Genomic DNA, 13639 nt, shown 5'->3' on the forward strand with positions numbered 1-13639 from the left:
ACCGCAAATCCATCACAATGAAGAACAATAGCCAGCCGACGTGACTGAATAAGGACCCTATTCTTACATCGGGTATTGTAACATTGTAACAACGATCGAAGCGTGGCTTCGTTCATCAAAACAGTCAGCTCCTACTGTTTGAAATTCAATTGAAAACCCTATAACCAAATAAAAATCTAAAACATTGAGCGTTTTTAATTGTTAGCAGAGAGTAGTTTAATTTCAATGTTGATTTAATGTGTCATTGAAATGTAATCATACATTGAAATATTCAAGTTACCGAACACCTACTATATTAATATTTATACTTTTAAAATATGTAAAAATGGAAATGTTGCACAGCAAGCATTGCTAAAGGAGCCTCTGATTGAGTCACGAAAAACGTTTCACCCTCCCAGTTCCAAGATTTATAAATGAGTGATGACATTTTAATGCTCTTGAAGAAAATAGTTTTGTACAGAACTTACCTTCAGTAAGATCCCTCCTTTCTTGATCCAAAAACAAGAGAAATTGAATATTAGTAAATTACAAAACATAAAAGTCACAGTTCTGTTGATTAGAAATCACAGGTATAACAGACATGGTCATTTACAAGAGTTTGCACAGTCAAGCGGGTTTGAATTTTCTATTCAGGTTGAGTGTCCACAGTAACATAACTAGGCAGAGTGAGGGGCCCAGCTTTTTGATGAGGTAGTCGAAACTTTTTTAAGCTATGAACGAACTTAAGTATTTATCGAGTCAAATTGTAGCCCTGAAGACACAATAGTTGTAAATAATTGCTATTACTGGTGAAGATGACATAAGTGTACTTGTAAATTCCATGTAATGACCGGCTAATTAAAAAATTGAAGACTGATGTCAAACGTGTGTGAAATAATTCCCTTTCATTATCTTTGAGGATGAGTCCAAGGCTCTCTGGAGCGAGGACAATAAAGTCTGCCTCTATCATAAGCCCTTTGTTATAACGCATGGGCAGTGATAATTAGCTCAGTCTTTACTGTACACTAGATACAGTGGTGAAGTTTGGCTGGAGCGTGCTTAAGATAAGTGTACCGTTTGATTTAAAGCTGTTGTGACTGCAGGGATTCATATTCTTGGTTCTTTCGGTAAAGTCACGTAGAAGGGAAACAACGCAGTCCTCTGGACAGCGTTGTTTCCCTGGTCCCTTCACCTGATGAAGGCCACTTGTGTTGTGGCCAAAACTTCGTGATTATTGTTGTTTTATTTTTTTCTGCCAAGCTGTTTCTCCCTCCATACAGAAACAACCACTTGATACTCCGATCAAAACCATTACACTACCATATATAGCAGGCGTTATTAAAAATATCTTCAAAATTCTAAACAAACACAAAATCCTGGTCCGGTCCAATACAATACACAAAATCCGTGACCTGATCCCTTCCGTGAAGGATGTCATTCCTGGCTTACAGTACCCCGGGGTTTACAAATTGATCTGCACCTGTGGTGACATATCGGGGAGACGAAACGACATGTCTCTGACCGAATTTGCGAGCACAAATCAGATTTGAAACACGGCAGAACGAATTCTTCTGCCATAGCTGATCACTTTACAACGCTGTTGGTGATCACGATATAGTTTTCTCCAATACCAAGGTTCTCTGCAAATCCACGGGTTTTTATCAGAGATGTGTCCACGAGGCAATTCAGATTTACAAACACAGACAATTTTAACCGAGAGGATGGTTTCAAATTAAGCAATCATTGGAAAGATGTTCTAAATCAAAACCAAACATTAAACTAATTTTCAATGGTACAGTATATTTATTCAAGTAGTGGCATCCCAAATTTTCAGAGTAGTACATCAACAGTAGTACATTTTATGCTAATTCCATTGTCAAGGCGTTTTCTGTTTACCCCCTCACAGCTTAAAGGAGGCGACCTGGGCTTGGCTGTCTTCACTCCAACGCTGTCCTCTGGGCAGTCTGGTCCCTTCACCTGATGAAGGCCACTTGTGTTGTGGCCGAAACGTCGTGATTTTTTTTTACCTACGTGACTTTACCGAATAGAACCAAAGAGTATATGGATCCTTGCAGTCACGAAAGCTTCAAATCTAGAATAAAATAATTAAAATATGAAACAATAAAATCCTCACAACGTTTCGACTGAAACACAAGCAATTATCATCAGGTGTGAAACCCACAGCAAGAAAATTTGAAAAAAGTGGCGGTTTTTTTCTTCATTTTTTCCGAACATAGATGAACTCGTCCATCTGAACAAAGTGTCAAATCGCTCTACGTGGTGCTAACGTAAAAAAAAACGCCACTTTTTTCAAATTTTCTTGCTGTGGTTTTCACACCTGATGATGATTTCCTGTGTTGCAGTCGAAACGCCGTGAGAATTTTATTATTTTATATTTGTTATTATTTTATTGTTTCTCTTCTACGTGACTTTACCGAAAGAACCAATAATATGTGCTTGTTTATTATAGCAGTTTTGTTTTTTGTCCAGTCAGCTAATGACTGTTGTATTTTGTTAGTTTTATACATTTTACCCTGTGATAGATCCTTCACAACGCCACTGTGGTGAAGATCGCGCCCAATAAATGTGTAGAATACCGGATGATGGCCCTACGTTTCGACTGGATTTATGAGCCAAGGTTTACAGTCTAAATGGATACGCTCATATCATGTACATCAGAGTCAGAACAGTACTTTTAAAAAATATTACTGTTTTTCAGATACAAGTTTAGAATGGTTTTAATTGTTTTAAATGGTAAATAAATTAACGCAACATGTTTCCACCTCTGATAGGACCACTTCTTCTTATAGTTTTTCAGTATCCTACATTTACATCTCTTCTTGCGCAATTTACAAGCTGAGGTTATTCATCACCACCAGATTTGCTCAATCCTGAAGATAACATGTAAATTACATTTTACCAGTTAAAGCCTACTGAGCTGTCAAGCTTTTTTTCAGAAGTGACCTGGCCACATGATAGCTCATCGAAGTATATTATCACGCAGACATTAATAGCAGCCAAATACTGTTAACGAATGTTTATTCTAAATGTGGAAGTAGAAATTGGAGGACCCAGATAAAAATCCACGCGACCACGAGAAGGACAAAAAAGTATTTGATCCCCTGCTGATTTTGTACGTTTGCCCACGGACAAAGAAATGATCAGTCTATAATTTTAATGGTAGGTGTATTTGAACAGGGAGAGACAGAATAACAACAAAAAAATCCAGAAAAACGCATGTCAAAAATGTTATAAATTGATTTGCATTTTAACGAGGGAAATAAGTATTTGACCCCTCTGCAAAACATGACTTAGTACTTGGTGGCAAAACCCTTGTTGGCAATCACAGAAGTGAGACGTTTCTTTTAGTTGGCCACCAGGTTTGCACACATCTCAGGAGGGATTTTGTCCCACTCCTCTTTGCAGATCTTCTCCAAGTCATTAAGGTTTCGAGGCTGACGTTTGGCAACTCGAACCTTCAGCTCCCTCCACAGATTTTCTATGAGATTAAGGTCTGGAGACTGGCTAGGCCACTCCAGGACATTAATCTGCTTCTTTTTGAGCCACTCCTTTGTTGCAATGGCCGTGTGTTTTGGGTCATTGTCATGCTGGAATACCCATCCACGACCCATTTTCAATGCCCTGGCTGAGGGAAGGAGGTTCTCAGCCAAGATTTAACGGTACATGGCCCCGTCCATCGTCCCTTTGATGCGGTGAAAGATGTCCTGTCCCCTTAGCAGAAAAACGCCCCCAAAGCATAATGTTTCCACCCCCATGTTTGACGGTGGGGATGGTGTTCTTGGTGTCATAGCCAGCATTCCTTCTCCTACAAACAAGGAGAGTTGAGTTGATGCCAAAGAGCTCAATTTTTGTCTCATCTGACCACAACACTTTCACCCAGTTGTCCTCTCAATCATTCAGATGTTCATTGGCAAACTTCAGACGGGCATGTATATGTGCTTTTTTGAGAAGGGGGACCTTGCGGGCGCTGCAGAATTTCAGTCCTTCAAGGCGTAGAGTGTTAGCAATTGTTTTCTTGGTGACTATGGTCCCAGCTGCCTTGAGATCATTGACAATATCCTCCCGTGTAGTTCTGGGCTAATTCCTCACCGGTCTCATGATCATTGCAACTCCACGAGGTGAGATCTTGCATGGAGCCCCAGGCCGAGGGAGATTGACAGTTCTTTCGTGTTTTTTTTTCCATTTGCGAATAATCGCTCCAACTGTTTTCACCTTATAGTAATAGTAAGAGGTTTTTACCCTTTTATCTGGCACAAAAATTGACACCTTTATACAAGGAATCATGTTTGCAATAACCACAAGACAAGCAGTCAAAATGCAAACAAAAAAGAGACAACTGATAATGATATTGATATGTTCTGTTCTTGAATTTGATTGGTCCACACCCGAGGTGGCTTTTCTTACCTTCTCACCAAGCTGCTTGGCATTGATCTTGTAGCCCATTCGAGCCTTTTGTAGGTCTACAATATTGTCCCTGACATCCTTGGAGAGCTCTTTTGTCTTGGCCATGGTGGAGAGTTTTTAATCTGATTGATTGATTGCTTCTGTGGACAGGTGTCTTTTAATGCAGTTAACAAGCTGAGATTAGGAGCACTCCCTATAAGAGTGCTCCTAATCTCAGCTCGTTACCTGTATAAAAGATACATGGGAGCCAGAATTTTTTCTGATTAAGAGGGGGAGTTGTAACTAGGCCCCTTTTCCATCTTAATATTAACAAGTAATTTTCCGATACATATAGATACATATTTCTATTGGTTTTTTTTTTTAATAATGAATAAAAACACCAAACCAGGCCTCCGCATGGCATGTGGAGGTTATCTTTACCATGACCCACTAACACGATTTTGACATTCAGGGCACTCCCAGGGTCTGAGGGAGCAGATAGAGAACAGAGCACAGCGGATTGCAAAGGGCTGACGTAAACACCAAGCCAGGGTCACTGAGAGTTTGCGTTAGCCTAGATATAGTTAAGTCAAAAAGCTAATTGGTTCTGCATTACTATTAAAGTAACTGGAAGTCGGAATTTAACGACAGGGTAGGCTAAAGTTATTGATCTTCACACCCACTTCAATTGAACCCTGCCACAAGTTACGTCAATGTAACCATCACCTGTCTATTAATTTAATATTAAATGCATTTCCAAATTTTAACAATTTCTATACAACTTGACCCAAAGCCTATAACAATAAGATTTTTATAAGTCAACATGAATGCTCTAACCCAGACATGAGCGAATAATGAGCAGAGTTGATATAAGGTTGGAGAGGAAAGAAAAAAAACAAGCGCAGCAAACTGCAAACGTAGGAAAAAAGCCGGGAACAATCAACCAACCTAGCAACAGCGAGCCAGGGCTTAGACAGGCCATCAAATTAAATAAAGAATCACTCCCAGGGTCAGAGGTCACAGACCAAGTGCTGAGAGGCAGACGAAAACCAGAACTGACTCCAAGGCTAACCCGCCCTCACCTACACGGAGTGACGGAAATTAATGAGGCCTTGAGTTGGCGGCGTCAGCGAAAACAGCGGCCACCACGCGCTAGAGAGAGTGAGGGCCAAACAGTGTATAGAGCAAGCAGGAATAAAGACGGAGGCTTGGAGTGTCAGCGCATGTCCGCGAAAACACCAGGCTTAATAAAAATTCACAGAGCATTATTTCCTACATAACATTCGTGTTGGCACCATTCATTGTGAACTATACTAGGCTTACACAGAACATAAACTACATAATGACTTGGGTGATGTTAAATCCAGGGTCGGAGATAAAGGGAGATCCCGGCCGTCTTTGTATCCCCGAAGCACGGGGTAGGAGTGTGTATACGCTCGGGAAAACCTTCCTTTGACATAAAGTCAAATACCACCACGGAAGCTAATCCAGACCTTGGGTTACCTACAGAATCATAACTGTGAAACTGTGAGGGATAAATGTTAACTTTAAAACCCTTAACCATTTCTTTGTGCGTCGGTGAAAGTCGGAGGGAATATCGCCCCTCCCTGCAGGTTGTGCACCCAGGCAGAGAGGCCCCTTCGAGACAATTTATAACATCTGTTTGTTTTACTTCTTGGTGTTTTATGAAAGGAGTATGACAACGGAATATACCGTGGGTGATGCACACAAGGGCACACACTGACACACATACGGACACACACATGGACGCAGATACATACGGACAAATCCTGACACAGCAAAAATCGCAAGAAACCCCGCCTTGTGGGCAGGATCCGAGTGAAGGGATTTTTGGGCAGAAAAAGAGGATCCAGCGCATTGAAACCTCAGTTCGACCAGGGAGTCAACTCAGGAGCGAGCTGCGACCAGCGGGTCGGCTCGACTCATCCGCTGTTCGTCTGGAACTCAGCTGAGTTCGGTCGGCTTACCAGAGCCGGCCATCGGGGGCTCGACTCATCGGAGTGGCTCCCCATCTCATCTGCAGGCAGGCAAGACCCGCTTAACAGCTCAACTCGCCCCTGTGTGGGTCAGCCTCTGCCGACGCGGAGGTCTCTGCTGCCGCCGGGGTGGTGAGGGCGCTGTTTGGCGACGAGGCTACGTGCACACGGTGCGTTGCCAGCCGAGTGCGCACCCGGGTCAGCCCTTTGCCACCGTGCACCCTGTGAGCGAGCTGTGGGCGCCATTTACCGACCGCGTTATGAACTGCAGCTGTCTCAAAGTCATCCGAACCCGTTCACCACGATGACCGCTGAATCGACTGATACGTATGATGCGCACCGCCCCCTCACCACACGACAACCAGGCATCTGTTTGACATAAGAATCGACTCCGAACACTGACGATTCAAAACAATTCATGACACACATGACTTTAACATAGCCATTTCTGTGACCAGTCACAAGCTAATCACTCAGCTATTTCAATGCTAAATTCTCCTGTTTTATTTGTACTAGGTGCCTCTGTAGATGTGTAGGCTTTGACTTTAACATAACTATTTCTATGACCAGTCACAAGCTAATCCCTCAGTTATTTCAATGCTAAATTCTCCTGTTTGATTTGTACTAGGTGCCTCTGTGAATGTGTATGCTTTGACTTTAACATAGCCATTTCTGTGACCAGTCACAAGCTAATCACTCAGCTATTTCAATGCTAAATTCAATGCTAATTCCTTTGTCAAGGGGTGCCTCTGTGGATGTGTATGCTTTGACTTTAACATAGCCATTTCTGTGACCAGTCACAAGCTAATCACTCAGCTATTTGAATGCTAAATTCTATGCTAATTCCGTTGTCAAGGCGCTCTGTTTCTTCTCACACAGCTTAAAGGTCGCGGTCTGAGCTTGGCTGTGTTCGCTCCAGCACTGTCCTCCAGACAGTCTCGTCCCTTCACCTGATGAAGGCCGCTTGTGTTGTGGCCGAAACGTTGTGAGAATTTTATTGTGTTCTTTTATTTTATCAATTTATTATTTTATTCCCATTCTACGTGACTTTACCGAAAGAACCAAAGAAGACACCACGAAACCGAGCAATAACCATCCATCGTTTTTAAGTATATTCATAATTTTCCTCTTTAATATTTAGTGGGCGGTACTCTTAATCGCATAAATTCCCGACAGATCCATCAATACGAATTGATTATTGACACCTTCTTCCGCAGAGCCACGCTCACGTGGGGAATGGTGTGTCCCACCAGATCCTTATCAGGCGATCTGGTCCACAATTAATTAAAACTTGGTATCAGGTAAAAATCTTCGGGGAAAAAGAGCATACCATCGCATGCCCTTACTCCAAGCCATTCTGTAGTCAGATAATCTGCCGATGTATCTGCTAACAATCAAAAAGAATAACTGTTTTTGATTGTTTTTCTTAATCACCGTATAATCTTTAAAGTACCTTTCGTTCACAATCACCGCACATACTCGCATACTCTGCAGAATACTTAACTGTTCCGTGACCCAAATGTGCTAACAACGTGATAAGGGTTGCATATGATCAATAACGAGTGCGGTACTGTGAACAATTCAAGTATAATCATTTAATATAAAGTTAAGGTTTTTGTTTAGCATAACATTGGCATGTTTTATGACTCTCTCTCTCACTAACAACAATCGCTTTATGCGGGGCCCATGTGTTATTAAGGTGAAATCGTACAGTCGTTGATGATACTGTGTTGATACCGTGTGGATACCGTGTTGAAGTTCCGAGATTGAGAGTTCACATACATATTATAGTTAAAGTTTAATTAGAAAATAAATTGATGAATACAGAAGTGGTCGTGTGATTCTTTCCTGATATTTTTGCATAAGATCTGTATCCTGCGATGGGATATGAACTCGGGGACTTAACACAAACACATTAATCCATACTCAAGTAAAATGTTAAAGCGAGAGTGATATGAACCGGGAACCTAAACTATAAACACACCAACCCACACTCATTGAACGTTAAAGCGAATGATATGAACTTGGGACCTAAAATATGAACACTCCGGGATGTTAAAGCGAGAATTATTGTATGATACTGATCGAAAATACGAAGTCAGACAACGAGGCCGAATTGACTAGCATGACTGCACACGATTGATTGCGTTATCCTGATTGATAACATCACCTCGTCAACGAGACGGGGCCTGATTATCATGAAGGCTAACATTAACATAACCATACCCACTCGTATAAATTAATACGATTACCTCTCGAATTAATTACACGAATTAACAAAATTTCGGATTAATTATGCAAATTTCGAATTTCATTTAATTTTCATTATTTTCATCAATTTTCACACACCCACATATATAACAATACGCATCTATATAAAATGATATGTAATTATATTAATATATGACGAAATATCAACATATGAAACTATACATATGTATTTCGCAATATATTTTTTATAAATAAATATTTAAATGTTAATATAAGCATCTAAAAAACATAATATACAGTGAATATGTACAATTATAAAATGTATGAGTGTGTAAATATATTAATAATTGTTGCCCTTATCCGGAATTTGCGTGAGTCGTGTTGGCACAAAGCCTGGGGACGACTTTTATTGTTAGTTCCCAGTCCCTGTCACTGTGTGAAGTTCACACGTGGTGGTGGTTGTTGTGATTGTGGTGTTGGTTGTGGTGGTGGTGGTTGTTGTGGTGATGTTGTTGTGGTGGTGCTGGTGGTGGTTGTGGTGATTGTGGTGGTGGTGGTGTTGGTTGTGGTGGTGGTAGTGGTGGTTGAAGTGGTGGTTGTTGTAGTGGTGGTTGTTGCGGTGGTGGTTTTGGTTGTGGATTTTGTGGTTGTTGTGGTGATTTTGGTGGTTGTGGTGGTTGTTGTGGTGGTTGATAGGGTGGTGATTGTTGTGGTGGTTGTTGTGGTGGCGGTTGTGGTGGTGGTGCTGGTTGTTGTAGTGTTGTGGTGGTTGTGGTGGTGGTTGCAGTGGTGGTTTTGGTGGGGGTTCTGGTGTTGGTTGTGGTTGCTGTGGTGGTGATTGTGGAGGTGGTTGCGGTGGTTGTTGCAGTGATTGTTGTTGTGGTGATTGTGGTGGTGGTGTTGGTTGTGGTGGTGGTAGTGGTGGTTGTTGTAGTGGTGGTTGTTGTAGTGGTGGTTGTTGCGGTGGTGGTTTTGGTTGTGGATTTTGTGGTTGTTGTGGTGGTGATTTTGGTGGTTGTGGTGGTTGTTGTGGTGGTTGATAGGGTGGTGATTGTTGTGGTGGTTGTTGTGGTGGCGGTTGTGGTGGTGGTGCTGGTTGTTGTAGTGTTGTGGTGTTTGTGGTGGTGGTTGCGGTGGTGGTTTTGGTGGTGGTTCTGGTGTTGGTTGTGGTTGTGGTTGCTGTGGTGGTGATTGTGGAGGTGGTTGCGGTGGTTGTTGCAGTGGTTGTTGTTGTGATGATTGTGGTGGTAGTTGTGGTGGTGGTTGTGGTGGTTGTTGCGGCGGTTGTGGTTGTGATTGTTGTGGTGGTTGTTGTGGTTGTTGTGGTGCTGGTTGCGGTGGTGGTTTTGGTGGTTGTTGTGGTGGTTGTCGTGGTGGTTGTGGTGGTTGTGGTGGTGGTTGTTGTGGTTGTTGTGGTGATTGTTGTGTTGCTGGTTGCGATGGTGGTTGTGGTGGTGGTGATTGTTGTGGTGGTTGTGGTTGTTGTGGTTATTGTGGTGGTTGTTGTGGTGGAGGTTATGGTGGTTGTGCTGGTTGTTGTGGTGGTTGTGGTGGTTGTTGTGGTTGTGGTTGTGGTGGTGGTTTTGGTGGTGGTTGTGGTATTGTTGTGGTTGTGGTGGTGGTTGCTATGGTGTGATTGTGGAGGTGGTTGCGGTGGTTGTTGTGGTGGTTGTTAAATTTTTATTTAAAGCTTTCATGACTGCAGCTGAGCTTTAAATCATAACTTAACCGCCTCTATGGGGAGCGTTTCCACATCACTTTAAGATCCTTCAACAAACTCCGGGATAAGAAGGCTCAGCTGATCGAGTCTCTCACCTTTCTGAAGAGATGTCGCGACTTTGGGGTAATACCAATCGCATTTACACTGACCTCTGCTGCTGTAATTTCTTCTAATGCGAAACGAATTATTTTCAAAACTAGCTTAGCTCTTATCTCAGAAAAAATCAGACTTATACCCACCCAACTAGATCAGTTAGACAAGACAATCTACAAATCACACTTATCATTGACGGCAACAATGTCCACATCGGATTGGGAACATGTAGACAATATGACTGCCTCTTCAGCTGCTACTATGTCAACCAAATGTAAGGACAACCTGATTTCCAAATTTAACCTCCTCTTCAACAAAAGACCAGACCCACACACCAAAAAGTTAGACGTTAACAAAGTCGTAATTAATCGCAGTAACAGTTCTATTTCCGATGGTCTGAAATCCGTTTTAGCTAAAGGTCTAAACTTTGCAGTCACACCTAAACACATACCAGTTAATGATATAATTGCCCAAGTAGACGTTGCTCTCAGGGGCCTGGGTCACATCGCTGCAGACGTAGCAAGATATTAAATCGCTGCAACCCTCAAAAACGCTAAGATGCCAGCTAGCAACCTCGGCAAAGATGAGCGTTTTGAATTATATGAATTTCAAAAGAGGGATGAAATTGTACTCCTCTCAACTGACAAGGGCAATGCTACTGTCATCATGGATAAAATAGAATACGACAACAAAATTAAAGAATTACTCGACGATGGTAGTTATACAAAAATAAAAAGAGATCCCACCAACAGCCTCGTCATACAAACCAACAAAATAATTTCTGATTCAACCGCATTAATTGATCAATCTAAACAGTTTTCGTTCAAACCTTCTGCTGCCAGGCCACCAAGATTATACGGCTTACCAAAAATACATAAAGTAGATACACCCCTTCGTCCCATCGTCTCTACTATAAACTCCCCCACCTACAAACTGGCTCGTTTTTTGTCTGAAATCTTGCGTCCTTTCACTGGAAAAACCACCTCTGCGGTACAAAATTCTACTCACCTGGAATCGACAATCAAGGGAATTTCCCTGTCCCCAGACGACCTGCTTGTCAGTTTTGATGTAGTTTCCTTATTCACCAAGGTTACTGTACCTGAAACTATCGCAATCATTGAAGACTTGGTTCATCAAGGACTAAACACTGAGGTACCCCCCTTGGTGAGACACTGTTTAACCAATGCATACTTCACTTGGAATGGAACTTTCTACAAACAAACTGAGGGCACCCCAATGGGCTCCCCCCTATCTCCGGTTATAGCTACCATTTTCATGGAGAAATTTGAGACTGACGCCATCCAGACTGCCACTCTGCGCCCAACCTTATGGAAGAGGTACGTGGATGACACTTTTGTCATCTGGCCACATGGCCGCCCTGCTCTAGACCAATTCTTCGACCACATCAATTCCATACACCCAGCCATGAGATTTACCATGGAAGTCGAAAAAGATGGCAAGCTACCTTTTTTGGATGTCCTAATAAAAAAGAGACCTGATGGTTCAATGAGCCACTCTGTCTACAGGAAAGCTACCCATACGGAAGCTTATCTGAAACCGGATTCCCACCACCATCCATCACAGAAGAATTCTCTGATCAAGACTAGAGCGCAATGCATATCCGACCAGGAACACATAAGCAGTGAACTCAAGCACGTACACCAAGCTCTTAAGGCTAATGGTTACTCCGACTATACAATCCTCAAAGCTATCACTCAAACCATGAGAAAGGACCCTCTTTAGGAGCCTTTCAAAACCATCACTTTACCCTACATTGCGGGGATCACAAAAAAGATCTCCAAAATCTTGAATAAACACAAGATCCAGGTCCGTTTCAACACATTACATAAAATCCGTGATCTGGTTCCATCTGTAAGAGATGTGATTCCGGACATACTGTACCCTGGTGTCTACAAACTAAGTTGCCTCTGTGGTAGTAGTTACATTGGAGAAACCAAACGCCATGTATCGGACCGCATTCGTGAACACAAAGCAGACCTTAAACATGGTAGGACCAACACCTCGGCCGTGGCAGATCATTGTTATAATTCAGTAAGCTCACGTGACATTGACTTTTCCAAGACAGAGGTTATTTGTAAGCCATCTGGCTACCATGAGAGATTCGTTCATGAGGCTATCCACATATACAAGCACAGAGACAATTTCAACCGAGAAGATGGATTCTGGCTTAGCAATCATTGGAAAGATTTGATTAACCATTTCAGGTCTTAATTGATTGTTCACGCTTACAGTGGCTTTCAGACAGCATACATTAATTTTTCGTCTCCCCCCTCCTCTTTTCAGAACATAGATGGACTAGTCCTTCTAAATAAACTGCCAAATCGCTGTGCGTGGCACTGACGTTTTTTTACAAATAAATAAATACACCATTTTAAAATAAATAAATTAATGCGAACTGACACCTGATGACGACCGTTTGTGTTATGGTCGAAACGTCGTGAGAATTTTTATTGTTTTATATATTATTATTATTTTATTGTTTCCCTTCAACGTGACTTTAGCGAAAGAGCTAAGAATATGTGGTGGTTGTTGTTGTTGTGATTGTGGTGGTTGTTATTGTGGTAGTTGTGGTGGTGATTGTTGTGGTGGTTGTTGTGGTGGTGGTTGTGGTGGTTGTTGTGATTTTTGTGGTGGTTGTTGTGGCGTATGTGGTTGTTGTTGTTGCGATTGTTGTTGTGGTTGTTGTGGTGCTGGTTGTGGTGGTTGCTGTGGTTGTTGTGGTGCTGGTTGTGGTGGTGGTTGTGGTGGTGGTTGTGGTGGTTGTTGTGGTGTTTGTCGTGGTGGTTGTAGTGGTGGTTGTTGTGGTGGTTGTTGTTGCTGTGGTGGTTGTGGTGGCGGTTGTAGTGGTTGTTCTGGTTTTTGTGGTTGTTGTAGTGGTTGTTGTGGTGCTGGTTGTGATGGTGGTTGTGGTGTGATTGTTGTGGTGGGTGTGGTTGTTGTTGTGGTTGTTGTTTTTGTGGTGGTTGTTGTGGTTGGATTTTAGGGTGGTTGTGGTCGTTGTTGTAGTGGCGGTTGTGCTGGTGGTGCTGGTTGTTGTGGTGGTTGTGGTGGTTGTTGTGGTGGTTGTGGTGGTTGTGGTGTTGGTTGTGGGTGTGGTGGTGGTTGCTGTGGTGGTGATTGTGGAGGTGGTTGCGGTGGTTGTTGTGGTGGTTGTTGTGGTGGTGGTTGTGGTGGTTGTTGTGGCGGTTGTGGGTGTGATTGTCGTAGTGGTTGT

The sequence above is a fragment of the Petromyzon marinus genome (genome assembly GCF_048934315.1).
Source record: "Petromyzon marinus isolate PM22_M1 ecotype Great Lakes invasive population chromosome 68 unlocalized genomic scaffold, UKy_Petmar_22M1.pri1.0 chr68_unloc.1, whole genome shotgun sequence".
NCBI classification, from domain to species: domain Eukaryota; kingdom Metazoa; phylum Chordata; class Hyperoartia; order Petromyzontiformes; family Petromyzontidae; genus Petromyzon; species Petromyzon marinus.